Source organism: Microtus pennsylvanicus, chromosome 2 (genome assembly GCF_037038515.1).
Source record: "Microtus pennsylvanicus isolate mMicPen1 chromosome 2, mMicPen1.hap1, whole genome shotgun sequence".
NCBI lineage: Eukaryota > Metazoa > Chordata > Mammalia > Rodentia > Cricetidae > Microtus > Microtus pennsylvanicus.
In genome coordinates, this window is record NC_134580.1 from 81,730,270 (window position 1) to 81,749,910 (window position 19,641).

Here is a 19,641-nt window from a genome sequence, read left to right on the forward strand (position 1 = left end):
CAGAGTGAACCAAGAGCCACTCCCTAAAACAAACAGTAACTACATAGATTGGTCCAAGACAGGATGACTGAGACACAGACACCAACTGCAAAAATTGAACTAAGAGTCAAAGACACTACCTGTACAAATTGGACTAACAGAAGGGTAAACACCAATGCAAGAATATATTCAACAACCTGAAGAGCAATCTGGTACCAACAGAACCTTGTAGTCCTACAAAGGAAAACCTAGACATCCAAAGCCAGAAAAAGCAAAAGAAATACAATTATCAGTCAAAGAAAACATTAAGGGAAACAATGTCATAACACAAAAATCCAGGAAATTTGGGACATCATTAAAAGACCAAACACAAGAATAATATGTATAGAAGGAGAAGAATAGCAGCTCAAAGTCACAGAAAATATATTCAACAAAATCATAGAAAAAAACTGTACCAACGAGAAGAAGGAAATACCTATGAAAATACAAAAAACATACAGAACACTAAATAGAATGGATCCAAAAAATTCATTCATCACATAAAAATCAAAACATAAAATATATAAAATAAAGAAACAACTGTAAAGGAAAGGCTAAGTAATATATAAAGGCAGACCCATCAAAATAACACCTGACTTATCAATGTAGATCTGAAAGCTAGAATGTCCTGACAGGTATTATACAGACACTAAAAACCATGGATGCCAAACCAGACTACTATACCCAGCAAAACTTTCAATCACCATAGATGGAGAAAACAAGATAGTCTATGACAAAACAAGATTTAAACAATACACATCCACAAATCCAGTCCTACATAAAGTACTAGAGGGAAAAATTCCAACCCAAGGAAGTTAGCTTTACCCATGAAAGCACAGGCAACAGCAAATCCTAAAGAAGAGAAACACGCACATACCGCGGCCAAAGGTAACAGGAATTAACAATCACTGGTGATTAATATTCCTTAATATGAATGGACTCAACTTGTTTATAAAAAGATACAGACTAACAGAATGGATATGAAAATAGAACCCAACCTTCTGCTATTTACAAGAAACACATCTCAACTGAAAAAACACATATTTCCTATGAGTAAAGCATTAGAAAAAGACTTTCCAAGCAAAAGACCCTAAGAAGCGAGCTGGTACAGCTATGCTAATGTCTCACAAGATAGACTTCAAATTAAGATCAATCAAAAGCAATGAAGAAGGACACTTAATATTTATTACAGGAAAAATCCATTAAGATGAAGTCTCAATCCTAAATATTTATGCCACTGAAACAAGGGCACCCACATTTGTAAAAGAAGTATTACAAAAGCTTAATTTGCACATTAACCCATACAAGCTAATAATGGGAGATTTCAACACCCCATCTTACTAATACACATGTCTGCCAGACTGACAATTAACAAAAAAACAAGGGAACTGTGAGATGTTATGAGTCAAATTGAAGGCAAAAATCAATAAAATAAAAGCAAAGAGAACAATAAAAAGATTCAATGAAACAAAGAGTTGGCTCCTTGTTTCAACAAAATAAAGAAACACTTTAATGTCAATAAAATAGACAAACTCTCATCTAAACTAATGAAAAGTCAGAAAAAGAATATACATATTAACAAAATCAGAAATGAAGAGGGGCATAACATCAGACACTGAGAAAATTCAGACTCATCAGATCACACTTCAAAAATCTGTACTCAACAAAATTGGAAAATTTAACAGAAAGGGTTAAAAAATGATAAGTTCCGTATACCAAAATTAAATCGAGACAAGAAAAACAATTTAAATAAACCTATAACCCAAAGGAAATAGAAATAGCCATTAAAAGTCTCCCATCCACAAAAAGCCCAGGACCAGATGACTTCAACACAGAATTATACCAAAATTTTGAGTAAGGACTAATTTCAAAAGTCTTCAAATTGTTCCATGGAATAGGAACAGAAGAAGCATCCCCAAACACTACTACTGCTAAAACCAAACCACACAAAGATGCACCTAAAATAGAGAACTAGAGCCCACTCTCACTTACAAATATAGCAGCTGGCCTGGGTATGAAAAAGCATGGGATAAATCCGGACTAGCTGAACATAGCGGACAATGAGGAATACTGAGAACTCAAGAACAATCGCAGTGGGTTTTTGATCCTACTGCACGTACTGGCTTTGGGGGAGCCTAGGCAGTTTGGATGCTCACCTTACGAGACCTGGATAGAGGTGGGCGGTCCTTGGGCTTCCCACAGGTCAGGGAACCCTGATTGCTTTTTGAGCAGATGAGGGAGGGGGACTTGATCGGGGGAGGGGGAGGGAAATGGGAGGCTGTTGAGGGGAGGAGGCAGAAATCCTTAATAAATAAATAAATTAAAAAAAATATTGATGCAAAAATACTTAGTAAACAGACAAACAGAATCCAAAACTGCATCAAAAAAGACCACAATGATCAAGTAGACTTCATCCCAGATATGCAGGATTGGCTCAATATCTGAAAATCTATCAATATAATCAACCATATCAAGAAACTGAAAGAAAAAAAAACACAAGATCATCTCATTAGACGCCAAAAATGCCTTTGACAAAATTCAACACCCCTTATAGTAGCGATCTTGGAGAGATCAGGAATACAAGAAATATATCTAAACATTATGAAAGCAATATTTAAAACCCAAAAAATTAACAGAAAAATTAAATGGAAAGAAATTCAAAGTGATTCCATTAAAATCAGGCACATGAAAAGGCTCTCCATTTCTATTCAATATAGTACTTGAAGTTCTAGTTAGAGCAAAAACAGCAAAAGGAGATTCAAGAGGATAAAAATTAAAAAGGAAGAAGTCAAACTTTCTCTATGATGAGATAGGATAAGTTTATGTAAGTGACCCAAAAAACTCTATCTGGAAACTCCTTTTTTTGTTTTTATAGGTCACTGAGGCTTTTATTCTGCATGTAGAACCGCTGGGGCAGGGGTCTTTCCTGTGGCCACCCTAGAGATTACACTGGGCTCCAGACACTAGCTTGGAAGTGAGGTGACAATGATTCGGACCAGTCACATGATTACAAAGCTGGGGTTTCCAGCAGGGCTCCAGGTGGTCTGGCGTACTGAAGAAGTCTAAGGAAGCAGTGGCATGGGAGGGGCAAGCACTGGGCCGGCCTTGAGCTGCCTTGATGACATCAGGGACGGGGACTAAGCAGCTGGTGGCTCCAGGGATCTGCATCCACTTTACTTAGCCAGGGGGTTCCTGAAGCACCTGCCGGCAAACTTGGCCTTGCTGCCCAGCTCTTCCTCGATTCTAAGAATCTGGTTGTACTTGGCCAGGCGCTCGGATCGGCAAGGGGCACCAGTCTTGATCTGCCCAGTGCAGAGCCCCACTACCAGGTCAGCGATGAAAGTATCCTCGGTCTCCCCAGAGCGATGGGACACCATGACGCCCCAACCATTGGACAGGGCCAGCTTACACGCCTACAGAGACTCAGTCATGGAGCCAATCTGGTTCACTTTGAGCAGGAGGCACTTGCAGGACTTCTCACTGACAGCCTTGGCAACCCTCTTAGGGTTGGTCACTGTGAGATCGTCCCCAACCACCTGGATGCCTGAGCTGGCAGTGAACTTCTTCCAGGTTTCCCAGTCATCCTGGTCAAAAGGGTCCTCGATGGACACCACTGGATACTCCCGGATGAAGGACTTGTACAGGTCAGCCAGCTGGTCAGGGGTGATGCTGGCGTCATCAGGAGACTTGAAGTCCAGGTCGTACTTCCCGTACCTGAAGAACTCAGAGGCGGCCACGTCCATGCAGATGACAACCTGTTCAGTGTAGCCAGCCTTTCCAATTGCGTTCTTCAGCAGTTCCAGAGCTTCTTTGTTCTCCAGGATGTTAGGCGCAAACCCGCCCTCGTCACCCACATTGGTGGCATCCTTACCATATTTCTCCTTGATGACATTCTTCAGGTTGTGATAAACCTCTGCCCCAATGCGCATGGCTTCGCGGAAACTGGACGCCCCCACAGGGAGGATCATGAACTCCTGCATGGCGAGCTTGTTGCCAGCGTGAGACCCGCCGTTGATGACATTGAAAGCTGGGACTGGCAGGATGACTTCAGCATTGCCAGCCAAGTCAGCGATGTGGCGGTAGAGGGGCACCTCCTTTACTGCAGCACCAGCTTTGCAGACAGCCAGGGACACTCCCAGGATGGCATTGGCACCGAATTTGGATTTATTCTCGGTGCCATCCATCTCGATCATCAGCTTGTCGATCTTCTCCTGCTCCCCCACATTCAGTTTCTTGCTAACCAGTGCAGGTGCGATAGTTTTATTGATGTGCTCAACAGCCTTTGAGACACCCTTCCCCAAGTAGCGGGTCTTAGCATTGTCACGGAGTTCCAGGGCCTCATAGATGCCAGTGGAGGCACCGCTGGGCACTGCAGCCCGGAAGAGACCTTTTGAGGTGTAGAGATCAACCTCAACAGTGGGACTCCCATGGGAGTCAAAGATCTCTCGGGCGTGGACCTTGAGAATAGACATGACTTGTTTCTGGCAGTCGGCGTGCCATAGAGGAAGAACGCAGAGGTTCCTGCACACACCCTGGAGAGCATTCAGGAGAGTCGTGCCTGCGACCCGGGAGCTGAGCTGCTGGAAACTCCTATAGTTGATACTTCAGTAATGTGGAGGGATACAAGATTACCTCTAAAAAAAAAATCAGAATCCATACTACATACAAATGATAAATGGGCCAGGAAAGAAATCAGAGAAACATCAGCCTTTAAAATACCCACAAATAACATAAAATATCTTTGCTTAACTCTAGGTAAATACGTGAAAGGCCTGTATGATAAGAACTTTAAGTCTCTAAGAAAGAAATTTAAGAAGATATCAGGGAGAACTAAACTGAATGCTGAGAGAAAGAAGGAGGCTTCTCAAAGATGCTATGTAGCCCCACAAGGAACAGACAATGCCAGAATCATTTGAGTAATCGACAGCCATGTGGCGATACACAATGGGTTATATTAAGTTTTAAGACTTAGCCAATAAGAAGCTAGAGTTAATGGATCAAGCAGTGATTTAAATGAGACAGTTTCTGTGTGATTATTTCAGTTCTGGGTAGCCAGGAAAAACAAGCGCCAACAATCCAGCAACTGATGGAACCAGATGGAGAGATCTACAGCCACGCACCAGGCCAAACTCTGAGAATCCAATTGAAGAGAGGGATGAGGGAATATATGGGCAAGAGAGGTCAAGATCATGATAGAGAAATCTACAGACATCTCGACCATGCCCGTGGAAATTCATGAACCCCGGACCAAAAGCTGTGTAACTGACATGGGACCAAACTAGGCCCTCCCTACATCAGAGACAGGGGTGAAAATTGGACTATATGTGAGGCACCTGGCAGTAGGATCAGGATCTATCCCTGGTGCATGAGCAAGCTTATTAGAGCACATTCCCTATGGTGGGATGCTATGCTCAGCCTTAATGCAGGGTGTGGGGGAGGGGCTTAGTCCTGCCCCAACTTAATGTGCCAGACTTTGTTAACTTTCCATGGGAACCCTTACACATTGGGAGGAGTGGATGGGGTTTGATCTGACAGGGATATTTGAGGTGAGAACTATGGATGGAATAAAAAATTAAATTAAAAAAATTAAAGAAGGAAAAATGCATAACTTCTTAAAACTTGCTCAAGCCAGATGGTTGCAACACACACCTTTAATCTCAGCACACAGAAAGCAGAGGCAGGCAAATCTCTGAGAACACCAAGCCAGCCTGGTCTACAGAGTGAGTTCCAGGACAGCCAAAGTTACACTATGAATCCCTGTCTTAAAAAACCTAAAGAAATGAACAAATAACAAACAAATAAAAGAATTGTACAACAAAATGATAATTATGTGTGAAATTGGAAACCTTGCCTGCTACTCAGGGAAGGAAATTCATGTATCTTGAGGAAAAACCAACAACTGCCACTTTATTAAGCCAGCGTTATCTCTAACTGCATTCAAAATATTTGTCCTTATACACACAGATAAGTGATGTCCTTATCATCCTCATCAAGGAAGCTCCTCTTTGAAATGGATAAAGACCATTATTGAAACAAAACAACTCCCACGCTTCAGGTTCAGGAGTAATTGTAGAAGAGGTCAGAAAGATTGTAAAAGTCAGAGGGCAGGGAGTTTGCTAGGAGATTGTGACCTCTAGTAATGTCAGAAGATGTAATCATAAAGTCTCAGCATGATTGTCTAAACATGATGTGTACAGGGCCAACATCCATGGTAAAATGGATGAGGGAAAGCCCAAGAGTCTCATTTCTGCACAGAGAACTACAGACAGCTTAGGAATGCTGACTTTAGGAGAAATAATCTTCGCCAAGGAAGAACACATTAATTGGCTATCCAATACAAATGGTCTGTCCTATAATATTTGTATAAGTATTATGCAGGCTCTTAATTTCATTGATTCTTGGTGGTCATGCTGGGGGCATCTCACAACTCAGGCAAAACAAACCCCTACCTATTCTTTTTGGGATAACCATTGTGTCTTTTGTGTTCTTTCAGAACTTTCTTGTATATTGCAATTATATATATTTATATATATATATGCATTTGCAAATAAATGCAATTCAATTTTCTGTTTATTGTTTCACAGATGTAACAGGGAATAAATCAAGATCCAAGAAACAAAATATAACAAACTCTGATAATGGAAGAGAATTTATGAAAGCAAAGATATTCAGAGTTTTAGCAGGGTTATAAGAACAAATAAAAGATAATAAAAGAATCAGAGATGTCTAGAATAGTGACTTCTTACCATAAACGGGCAATGGAGCTAAGAAAGAAATAGAGGCTTGAAAAACCACAAGTAAAATGTATAGCTACAGAACAGAGTCAACAACTGGGAACTGTTAGCAAGATTGGCACAGCTACTTCGGCTCCTACCACATTGGAGGAACACCCATTAGCCCAATTTTTCTAGCATTGACATTGTGACAAAATAAGTATCCAAACTCACATTCTTGGAGACTATAAGTCCTTGAAGTGCTGGGAATAATAGGAATCACTGCCCTGAAGTAATTCCAATTGTCCTGAATCCTCTGCAAGATGACATCATGTAATAGTAACTATATGTTCATATCTCTGTAAAATGGGTTGTCACATTATACTGTAGGGTTTTGTTCTATTTTAACAATTAACATAGATACTAGAGAAGATAGAGGTTTTGGTTCAAAAACTATGATTAACACCAAACTTTAGCTACTGGTTGATGGCATAAGTCGCAAACAATGCAACACCGTTTTGGAATTATGATTAATAGGGTGATATTTATTTAAAGGGGAAAAAACTTACAGATAACCGTCCCAGACAACAGCCCTCTGCACAATCAGGAAGGTGTAGTAATAAGAGTGGCGGGGCTGCGTCCCCAACACCCCAGCCGCCTGCCCGGCTAGCTTATGCCCCAAAATAATTACACAGACACTGTATTCTTTTAATCACTGCTTGGCCCTTAGCTCTAGCCCTTACTGGCTAATTCTGATATCCCAATCAACCCATCTCTAACAATCTGTGAGCACCGATCTTACCGGGAAGATTCTAGGTCGGAGCTTCATCACATGTGTCTGCCCGAGAGCGGGGAATGGCGTCTCTCTCTGAAGCGTCTGCTCCCCAGCGGAGAGCTGTCGAGTCTGACCTCACTTCCTCTTCCTCCCAGTGTTCTGTTCTGTTTACTCCACCCACCTAAGGGTGGGCCTATCAAATGGGCCTAGCAGTTTCTTTATTGCTTAGCCAATGAAATCAACAGATTGATATATGACACTCCCACATCAGGAACTAGTCTAGTCGCCTGAAATGGAGCAGGAAGCAAAGAGGAGCAAGAAGGGAAGTAGCCGCTTTTTTAAAGGGAGAGAGACCATGCCCCAATGGGCTGGTATCTCAGTGGCTATAGGCTGGAGGAGCGGAAGGAACTCCTGCGACACCTCCCCCTTTTGTTTAAGTAAGAGAGTTCTAAACCTACTATGAAATTATATACAATAAGTACAAATATCCTAATCTAACTAGCTTAGGTCTTGTATAATGAATAACTTGGCCAAGTCATGAGAGAAAGTAACTACATTTATATAGTCTTCAACCCCATCAAAGATCTGAGAAGGAAAATAAAGTTTTCTTGGTATTTCCTATTGGGCAGGTATTTTTCCATCTGTCAGTATCCAAATATCCAGTGTCCCTTGAATTTTTCAAAAATGAGTGTTTTCCTGTGGAGATAAGAACAGAACCCTGCCCCCATTCTATATGTTTTTCCTACCACCTGTATGAATATCATCATTGTGGATGAGTTGTCATTTCTCCTTTCCAAGAAGTTTCTCCTCTTCAAATCGAAACTTTATTAATTTTTATGGTATCCACAATTTTTCTTCTCCTGTAGAAACAGGAGTAAAACTCCTTCCCCAACGAAGCACATCTCCTGGCTTCCATTGAGAGGTCAGCACATCTTTGAAATAAATCAGTTGATTTAGTTCAGGAGACTTTTCCATTATCCAATGTCTTTCTGCTGCTATCGTTCCTTTCTCATTAGCGTTAAGAAAATTCAAGGTTAATAAAGCATTATGTAATCTATTTCTGGGGGTATTTTCTGTCCCTTTCTGTTTGTTCAGCATATCCTTTATAGTACGATTTGATCTTTCTATAACTGCCTGACTTGTAAGATTATTTGGTATACCTGTAATGTGCTTTATATTATAATAATCAAAAAAGCATTTCATTTTCTTAGATACATATGCTGGACAATTATATGTCTTTATTTATGCAGGTATACCCATGATGGCCATAACTTCCAATAAATGTGTGATTACTGAATCAGCCTTTTCTGAGCTCAGGGCAGTAGCCCATTGAAAACCTGAATAGGTGTCTATGGTGTGGTGTACATATTTTAATTTACCAAATTCCATAAAGTGGAACACATCCATCTGCCAGATTTTATTTCTCGTAGTACCCTATGGGTTATTCCCTGCAGGCAACGGTGTTTGATTATAGAAAGAACAAGTAGGACATCTCTTTATAATGTCCTTAGCTTGTTGCCAAGTAATGGAAAATTCTTTCTTTGGGCCTTTACTATTGACATGATGCCTTTTATGAAATTCTGAGGCCTGCAACATGCTTCCAATTAATAAATCATCAATCTCAGCATTGCCTTGTGCTAGAGGACCAGGCAGACCTGCATGGGACGGGATGTGTGTTATGTACATCGGACAAAGCCTGTTCCTGATTATGTCTTGTACCTGGATAAACAATGAAGTCAACTCTGTGTCATCTGGTATAAATTCAGCGATTTCAATATGTAAGCTAACTCTTTCTGCATATTGTGAATCTGTAACTATATTAAGATGTTCTTTAAAATCCCTTAGCACCATAAGAATGGCATATAATTCTGCCTTCTGGACAGAATTATAAGGGCTTTGTTCCACTTTACTCAATTCATCTGACTTGTAACCTGCTTTCCCTGATTTATTTGCATCAGTATAGAACGTATGAGCTCCAGTTATTGGAGCATCACGTATAATTCTAGGAAGAATCCAAGAAGTTCTCTTTATGAGGTTAAGTCTAACACTTTTGAGATAGTTGCTATTAATTTCTCCCAAAAAATTAGCACAAGCTCTTTGCCATGGTTCATTGTCTTCCCGTAACTTTTTTATTTCTTCAGTAGTAAAAGGCACTTTAATTTCTGCTGGGTCTATACCTGCTAGTTGACGAAGTCTCAGCTTACCTTTTATAATTAATTCAGAGACTTTTTCCACATAAGTTTTTAATTTTTTACTTGGTTTATTAGGTATAAATATCCACTCTAAAATAATATCTTCCCTCTACATTAGAATCCCTGTAGGAGAAATTCTGGAAGGCAATATGACTAAGATGCAGCTAAGATTTGTGTTCACCCTATCCACATGTGCCTCCTGTAATTTTTCCTCAATCATTGTCAGTTCCTTTTCTGCATCAGCTGTCAGTTGTCTTGGACTATTCAAATCTTTATCACCATCTAAGGTTTTGTTTCAATGAACTATTTGATCAGGTGTTATCCAAACAGCTGGTCGTAGACTGGAAATGTCTGCTAACAATCTTTGGAAGTCATTAAGAGTCTTTAACCGGTCTCTCCTAATTTGTGCCTTTTGCGTTTTAATTTTCTCTAACCCTATTCTGTAACCTAGGTAATTAATAGAATTTCCTCTTTGAATCTTTTCAGGGGCAATTTGTAATCCCCACCTAGGCAAGACTTTCTTTACTTCTTCAAACATCCTTTCTAAAGTATCTTTATTTGAATCAGATAACAAGATGTCATCCATGTAATGATAAATTATGGACTTGGGGAATTGTTTACGAATTATTTCCAATGGCTTACTTACAAAATATTGGCACAATGTAGGACTATTGAGCATACCCTGTGGGAGGATAGTCCATTGATATCTCCTATTAGGCTGAGAATTTTTATAAGTAGGCACTGTGAAGGCAAATTTTTCTCTATCCTTTTCTTGTAATGGTATAGTGCAAAAACAATCTTTCAAATCAATAACTATAAGAGGCCATTCTTTTGGTAACAGAGAAGGCAAAGGAATTCCAGATTGTAGTGGGCCCATAGGTTGAATTACCTTGTTGACAGCTCTTAAATCTGTCACCATTCTCCATCTACCAGATTTCTTTTTTATAACAAACACAGGGGAATTCCAGGAGCTGGTTGATTCTTCAATATGGTGAGCATCTAGTTGCTCTTGCAACAGCTGTTCCAATGCCTGTAATTTATCTTCAGCTAGAGGCCACTGCTTGATCCATATTGTCTTCTCAGTTAGCCATTTTAAAGGTAGGGCTGTTGGTACCTCTAAAGGTTTGGCATTTGCTGTATGATCTTGTACAGCCTGAATGGCTGGTGACCTTTTTCCATAATAACTCATCATAACTTTCCCAGAATTTTGAGTTCCTAGAACTACAGGAATGTTAATCTGGGTTTTCCATTGCTGTAGCAGGTCACGGCCCCATAAATTTATGGCAATATTGGCTATATATGGCCTTAGTCTTCCTATTTGCCCTTCGGGCCCTATGCATTCAAGCCATCTTGTGCTTCGTTTTACACGAGATAGGGTTCTAATTCCCAAGAACTGAACATCTACCTCTTGAAAGGCCAATTCGGATGCCAAGTTTCTGGGGTAATGATACTTACATCCGCACCTGTGTCTAATAAGCCTTCAATAAAAGTGCCATTTATACAGACTCTTAGCTTTGGTCTTTGATTGTTAATAAAAGTCTGCCAAAATATACATTTACTCTGTCCTACTTGGTTTTTTTGACTCATCCTCCATGTGTAATTCATCATTTAGACCAGTATTACTTTTTACAGCAGAAATTGGAGCTTTTAATTTTCTTGGTGAGGCACATTCTCCACTGTGACTGGGAAGGACTGGGCCACTGTTGGCTTGGGGGCCTACGAGAGGCCGCTGAGGGAGGTTCCCAATGATATCAGATTGCCCCGTTTGTCTGTTGTTGACGTGCATTCGTTCGACCAATACTGGGCTTTACCGCATCTCCTACATATACCTGAAGGCCGAGGTCTCCTATTTTTGTCATTTCCAGAAGAGATATTATTCCTAGAAATTGTTTGCCTGCAATCCCCTTGCAAATGTCCTAATTTACCACAATTAAAACACCTGGCAGTTTGATGTCTCCTCATTGCTTTGGAAATCGCTTCTCCTACCCAAGATTCATCATTATAGCTAAATGTCTCAACATTCATCGTATGATGAATCCATTCATCCATAGGTGCTGATCTAGACTTTAAAGGCCCAATTATCTTTTTGCATTCTATGTTTGCATTCTCAAAAGCTAGAGATTCAAGAAGTATTCGTCTAGCTTCTGGGTCTGTTACCCCTATGTCCACAGCCTTAATTAATCTTTGCAAAAAAGTCAATAAAGGGTTCTCTCTGTCCCTGCCTAATTCTGGTATATGATTCAACCCTTTTTGCTGGATCTTGTATCCAATTCCAAGCATTTAAAACTGCTTGGTGACATAGACACAGTACTTCATTGTCATAAAGAGCTTGGACCTGTGCATCAGCATATTCTCCTGCACCAAGGATTTGATCTTGGGAAACTCAACACCTTTTGCACTTCCTTGCTGTTCCATATGTTTGGATTCTTCTCTGAAATAAATTCCAAGCATCAAGGAAGGTCCATTATCTAAAACTGCAGACACTAACTGATGGAAATCATGGGGGGTAGCTCTAGCATTAGAAGCCCAAGTCCTTATCATTTCTTTTACATTTGCAGAGTGCATGCCAAAATTAACAACAGCTTGCTTAATTTCTTTCAGATCATTCATTGCTATTGGCGTCCATCTAGCTTCTTTGACTCCCTTTGAGCCTTTAGAAGTTGACACTTTGTCAGAATTAAGTATAGGGTATGTCACTAGAACCCTGGGTAAGCCAGTTCTAATAGCTGGTGTTGGCATTGTATCCTGTCCTTGTGCCTCCTTACTCTGTTCACCAGCTCTAATAATTTCTCCAATCTTTTCAAATCTTTTTATCATTGTCTCTCTTAAATCCTGAATCTCCTGACCTGTATATGTTTCCAGTGATTTCACTGAGGTATCAATTTTTTGGTCCCCATTCTGCATCTGTGATTCCAAAGCATTAATTTTTTCCTTCCAAGATAACATGTCCTCCTTAAACTTTTCTTGTATATCATGTAGATTCCCATCTTGGAGGTACATTCTGTCTGTTACTTTATCAAAACTTTGTGATAAAGTCTGAAGATCAAATTCAACAGCCTGAACCCTTTCAGGTAACTTTCTAATACCCTTGGATATGGAGTCAATTTTGTCTGTCATAGTATCCACTTGTTCAGATAACCCCTGATTTTCAATAATTTTAATCCTGTCAATTAGTTGTTCATTATTAGTTCGTAAAGATTCTATCATTTTAGGAGTGCCATATTCTTCTGTTCATTATTAGTTTGTAAAGATTCTATCATTCTTAGGAGTGCCATATTCTTCCTTAATGATAGAATATGGAAAAGAAAACTGAAAACTAGTAACAAGCAAATTAAGGTATCCCCATAATCATATAAAACTTGTATGACGTAATCCATTGTATTAGTAAATATAAATTTACTAATCCATTATATTAGTAAAAACAAAGCAGTAAAATTTGCATTAGAAACTAAAACTGCCATATTACCTATTATGAAGGAGGTGGCGCTGTTGCCGAGTGGCGATGAAAACGGGGTCCTGTTTCATTGCCTTAGTAGATGTTAAAAACTGGAAAATGCGAGTTTCTCAACAAAGTAAATGTAACTAAATCAATTCCATAGATGGAACCAGAAACCCAGAATCCAGAGGTAGAGAAGAGTAACCTGGAAGTAGCTTATGCCTCCACGTGACAGAGTCACCCTGAGGGGTTGCAGCTTTTAGCAACTGGCAACCGCAAGCTCTGGTTCATGCCACTTAAGAGCTGTGCTTGCAAGGGAGATTTAAAAACAACTCAGAAAAGAGCAAACAACGTGGGCAGAGACTATGCGGGCCTGTGGAGTTTAAATCCACGTGTTGAGGCAGACAATAGGGTGCATGGAGACTTGAAGTCAATCTGAGGTGTCTAAAGAGAAAATATAAAGAACTGCAGCAAAAAAAGCCACTGCGTGATAATTTATATTATACTGCTGGCTCCACGCACAAGGCACAGGCCACAGCTGAGAAAGGGAGGGGCTCGCACCAAGCCTAACTCGCAGCCAACAGCCGAGCGGGGGGCAGGAGAGGTCCTAAAACCAAACGTTGGGCACCAAGTGAAGGTGTAAGTCACAAACAATGCCACACCAGTTTGGAATTATGATTAATAGGGTGATATTTGTTTAAAGGGGAAAAAACTTACAGATAACCATCCCAGACAACAGCCCTCTGCGCAATCAGGAAGGAGTCTAGTCACCTGAAATGGAGCAGGAAGCGAAGAGGAGCAAGAAGGGAAGTAGCCCCTTTCTTAAAGGGAGAGAGATCACGCCCCAATGGGCTGGTATCTCAGCGGCTATAGGCTGGAGGAGCAGAAAAACCTCCTGCAACAACTGTTAGTTTAATACCAGGCTAATTGTTTAAATATCTGAGAATTGGTATTTCTTATTTATTGAACAAACAAAATTATTGATTTATATTTAACTGTCAGGCTAAAACGAATATCCTAACCATATACTCAATAAGTAAGTATACAAATGTGAATCTTCAATAAACATTAATTTGTTACTATCAGTTGTTCATAATAGGACCAAATACATCAGATAAACCAATCTAAAAACTGAATGTTAGTTAGAAGAAAGCACCAAAAATACAGATTGAAAATATAGTAAATGCTTATTTAATTATATTTTAATGTCCACATTTATAGTCTGGCAAATAAATGTATGTATACTTAGTTTACATGCTCTCAAAGAACAGTTGATCTGTATTTACTACTCATCAAAAATGTCCTCAATTAGACATCAGCCTATTAGGCTTCATCTTATGTCTGTTTTCCTGTCTTCTCATCTCAAAAAGAATCATAAAACCTTTAAAATTGGAAGAAGCAAATATTTCCTAAAAGATGTTCTTTCTATTGCTTTTACTGAACTATACATTTTCTCCACTCTCCTTCTGTTCGCCCATCTCCCTTTCTTTCCTCTTTTGTGACTCTCACGTTGCCAATGTACTCAGGAGATCTTGTCTTTTTTCCTATTTATGTAGAGCATGTATAGCTCTCATAGAATTCTCTTTGTTGTCTAGCTTCTACAAAGTTGTAGGCTGTAAATGATTTTTTGTTGTTGTTTTATGTCTAAAAGTCACTATGAGTGAGTGTGAATTATACTTGTCTTTCTGGGTCTGGGTTATCTAATTCAGTATGGTTTTTCTAGACCCATCCATTTGCCTGTAAATTTCAAGATGTCATTATATTTTACTGTAGAATGCGAAAAGATGTTATTTATCGATTAAAAACTCTATATATAGTTGTATAGTTTATTGAGATAGTCTAGGCAGAGTTCTGAAGCAACAGAGAAAACCGAAGAAAAGTTATATTATTAAAACTGAATAGGGGGTGGAGAATAAATGAATGATAATAAACAGAAAGTCAAAAACTACAATGATTACACTTGTCTAAATAGCTTTTGCAATGACTTTGTATTAATGATTCTATTTCTCACATTCTACTATATCTGCTTGACAAAATTTTTAAACCTTCTCCACTATACTTATAGTTTAGAAACAAAAATATCAGTAAAATTTACATTCTTTTGAATGAAGAAAGAAAAATATAACTCCTGGCACCTCAGAAATCACTGTGTTCTGAAATTGCCCCATCATGATGAAAAAATAAAATTAAATGGGATAGTATGCTTTCAGCACTGGGTCTTGTATTCTTCATGTTAAGCGCTGTTTCCTACTCAGGAATACATGAGGCACCGTCATCTTGCAAACTCACTAATAAAATTCCTACTATGTTACATAAAATGGTAAGTTTATATCTTTTACTTGAAAAAATGAAAGAAATGGCAACAACTGCCATTTTATTTATATGTGTTAACAAGTTATTATTTATTTGTAATTTAGTAGGAGATTATATCATAATCTGAGCATAGAATAACTGATTAATGTAGAAGTTTCACACAAAACATTACAACGTTTTTGTCATTTTCTAGTACTACTTATATTCGCCTATGTATAATGTGGTTCTAGCTCAAAGGCAGTCAGTAGTTTTGCTTTTTCCAATATTTGTATAGATATTTTTCTCTTATTTTTGTGATTATGATGTAATCTCATTACATCACTTCTCCCTTCACTTTCCTCCCTCCAAATCACTCCACGAACCCCTCCTTGATCTCTTTCCAATTAAATTCAAAGCCTTTCACACAGTGAATACTGTTACAATCATCCTTCTGTGTTGTTTAATTCCTTTTCTTCTCTGTGCTCTACTTTGTTCTAGACTTCCTAAAGTACTTTAGGATGCAATTCAGGTCCAGAGCAACACTAACCACAAACTTCACAAACTAACATCTGTGTATGATCAACTTATACACTGTTAAGTTTATTTCCATCTATCCATTTTACCTGAATGATAACAACATCTTGTAGAGCCAGGTTTCCCTGTGTCCTCTCAGGTAAGGTGCCACATAGAATCCTCCATTAGGAATATATGAAGTTAATTATATACACCTTGAGAGTATCTGAGCAAGAGATAGTGGAAAAGCATGACATCTTTGAAGGAGCTCATGGTTAGAGAACTTTTCTCCAGAGAATTATTCGTTTTGCTCAGTGTGTTCAAAGAACTCTGAAACTCAGATATAGAGAGAAAGTGGAATTATTTTGATCTCATTAAGCTACATGGATCCAATTATTGATAATTACTCACTGCAATTACTTCTTTCCTCAATGTAAATATATTCTCAATATTAATCATAAATAATCAAAGTATTAGAAATATACTGGCCAAATGAGTTGGCTCCATGAAAAAGGCACTTACTATCAAGCTTGAGGACCTGAGTTCAATCTCTGGAGCTAACATGTGGAAGAAGGGAACTGACCCTAACAGTTGACTCCATCTCCATACAAGCCTTTTTTTTTTTTTACAAAACTAATGCTAATTATAAAAATTTTAAACATCATAACTCATTGGTTTGTGATGAATAAAATTTCTTTGTATGTATTATCTATTCACTAGGTGATCTGTGACATATTCCTTTCTCTAGCTATTGTAAATAGAATAGTAATTATCTTTGCAGTAAAATAATGTCTGTGGTTATTCGAATAAGAATATCTCTCAGATGCTCAAATGTTTGTATATTTGGTCCCCAGTTGGAGGCACTCTTTGAGTAGGTTTAGGAGCTATACACTACCTGGTAGAAGTAGGTGACTGTGATGGGCTCTGAGGGTGCAAAGCCTCGCAGCACTCCCAGTGCGGTCTGTTTTGTGTTTACAACAAGTATGTAAGTTATTAGTTCCTGTCATCATGCTTCTCCTCCGCCATCATGGATGCTTAGCTCCCTGTAACTGTAAATCTAAATAAACTACTTCTTCTAGAAGTTGCTTTGGTCATGCTCTTTTATCTCATTTAAAAGGAAAAGTAAGTAAGACAGGGTCCTTTATGTATGTGGCCAGAACTGGTATAGCTGGTAATATGATAGTTCTATTTTAATGTTTTCTTCTCCTAATTTATGTTTTAAACTTTTCATACAATATATTTTAATGACATTCTTCCCCTAAATTCAACTCCTCCCTACGGCCCCCTACTCTTCTAAATTTATATTCTTACCCTCTCTTAAAAAACAACAAACAAAAACAAAAACAAATAAAAGTTTTAATAAACACCAAAACAAACAACAAAAATGGATTCTGTTTTGTGTTGAACAAGTATTTCTTGAGCATGTAGCATTATCTGTAGTCATATACCCAGCGTCAATCAGTGAAACTGATTTTTCCTGTCCCAACATCAGTTGCAAATAGGTTCTTCGGGATAGAAACTTATACCCATTTCACCTTCTTCTTGAGAGGCTATTTTCTGGTTTGAATAGCCTGGTGGATATTGGGCTTGCAATTACAGTCTCTGACAGTTCATTTGCCCAGCATCCATGCTGTTTCCTTAAAGTCATTGAACACCTTTGGCTCTTAGAAACTTTTTATCTCCTCTTCCATATAGATCTCTAGCATGAGGGGAGAGAAGTACTATAGTCATCTCATTTAAGGATAGGAGGTCTGAATTCTCTTACCCTGTCCATGTTGTCCAGTCATGAGTCTCTGCATTAACTATCCACTATTGCAAGAATTTTCTTGATGTGACTTGAGTGATTCACTAATTTATGGGTATAGTAATATGTTATTTAGAGTAGTTTTGTTAGCAGAATAATTGTAATATATTTTCTATAACATCTCTGGCCTATATAGTCTCAGGTTCTTGAAATAAATAGCAGTCTCAGATATGGCATTCATATCATTGTATATGTCTTAAATTCAATCAAACCATGTTTGTTAGTTCCATGGCTTTTGTGTCGCTATTGCACCAATGGGTATATCATGCAGATATGTTGCTATTGTAATTTAAATGGTTTGTGGCAAGGTGAAATTGATGATTACTTTTCTCCTCCAGTAGTGTGCATAGTACCGTTCAGTGCTATGAGCAGTAGTCAGTATATTTTAGATGCCTCCACACTGATTTCCATAGTGGCTACACCTAGAACCCCAACAGTAATGAATAGGATTCCACTTTTCTTACCAGCAATTGTTGTCATCTGTTTTCTTGATGAAAAATATTCTTACTAGAGCAATATGGAATCTGATCATAGTTCTAATTTGCAACTGTCTAGGAGCTATCGGATATTAGTCCACAAACCTATGAACACCTGATTTTTGACAAAGAAGGTAGAATTACACAATGGAAGAAAGAAAGCATCTTTAACAAAAGCTGCTGGCTTAACTGGATGTCAACTTGTAGAAGACTAAAAACAGATCCATATCTATCACCATGCACAAAACTCATGTCCAAATGGATTAAAGGCCTCAATATAAATCTGAACACACTGTACTGATAGAAGAGAAAGTGAGAAATAGCCTGCAATTCATGGGCACAGGAGACACTTCCTATGTATAACCCTAGTAGCACAGAAAATACAAGCAACAATGAATAAATGGGACCTCCTTAAACTGAGAGAATTATGTAAAGCAAAGGACACAGTCATTAAGACAAAAAGGTAACCCACTTAATGGGAGAAGATCTTCACAAACCCTGCAACAGACAAAGGTCTGATCTCCAAAATACATAAAGAACTCAAGAAGCTAGACATTAAAAATTCTAAACAACCTAATTAAAAAATGAGGTATTGAACTGAACAGAGAATTCTCAACAGAAGAATTTCAAATGGCCAAAAGATACTTAAGGACATGTTCAATTTCATTAACTATGAGGGAAATTCTGTAGGGTTAAGCCAGCCCCTTGAGGAGGCAGGTTTGCCTCAGGCGAATGCATACCGATAAATGGGCACGTGGGAGGTGGCTCCTCCCTGTTTTCTCTCCTACCTCCTGGGCTATGCGGGAACCTAGGTTCTATAAGTTTATCATTAATATTCTTTAATATCTGCATTGCATTTATTTACGCTGATACATTTGGCGCCCACCCCGTGGGACTTTGTGGTTACCTACCCCAAATTGGGCTACCACTCCCAGCGGCACCTTGGCCTGGAGGTCTCCCTGGACACGCAAACTGACTTCGGAAGCAGCTGAGATTCTGAGCGACTCGATCTTTCCTGGTGCTTGCTAGAGAATCAAGTGGGACGGGAGAGCTAGCACTCCCCGGCGGTTTGGAATCTGCAGCACCTCTGTAACAGTGTGATCAGTCTCTGTTCCCCTCCCATCTCTGCTGGCGCTTGTGTCACGTGACAGTGGCCCTGCAAGCCAGCTCAAACACGCAGGCATCCCTTTGATTCGTTCACTTTGGCGGATTTTCTCTCTGTTCCCTTTCTGGCCCAATTGCTATTTATCAGTCTGATGTCTGTTTCAATTTTGTTTTTGAGTCATTTATTTCAGACTTAGGCCACGTGGACTCAAGTGGACTCTTTCACCACCACAGGCAGGAACCGGTCATTGCAGGTAAAAGAATTTTTTCTTTTATAAATAAAATGTCTGAGAACGTGACTATTTCAAATTTCAACAG

The 19,641-nt window shown here is 38.9% G+C and overlaps 1 pseudogene; it reads right to left on the bottom strand.

Annotated features, from left to right (window-relative positions):
- Window positions 1–2,986: 2,986 nt before the first annotated feature.
- LOC142843727 (alpha-enolase pseudogene) lies at window positions 2,987–4,576 on the bottom strand (annotated as a pseudogene).
- Window positions 4,577–19,641: the final 15,065 nt, after the last annotated feature.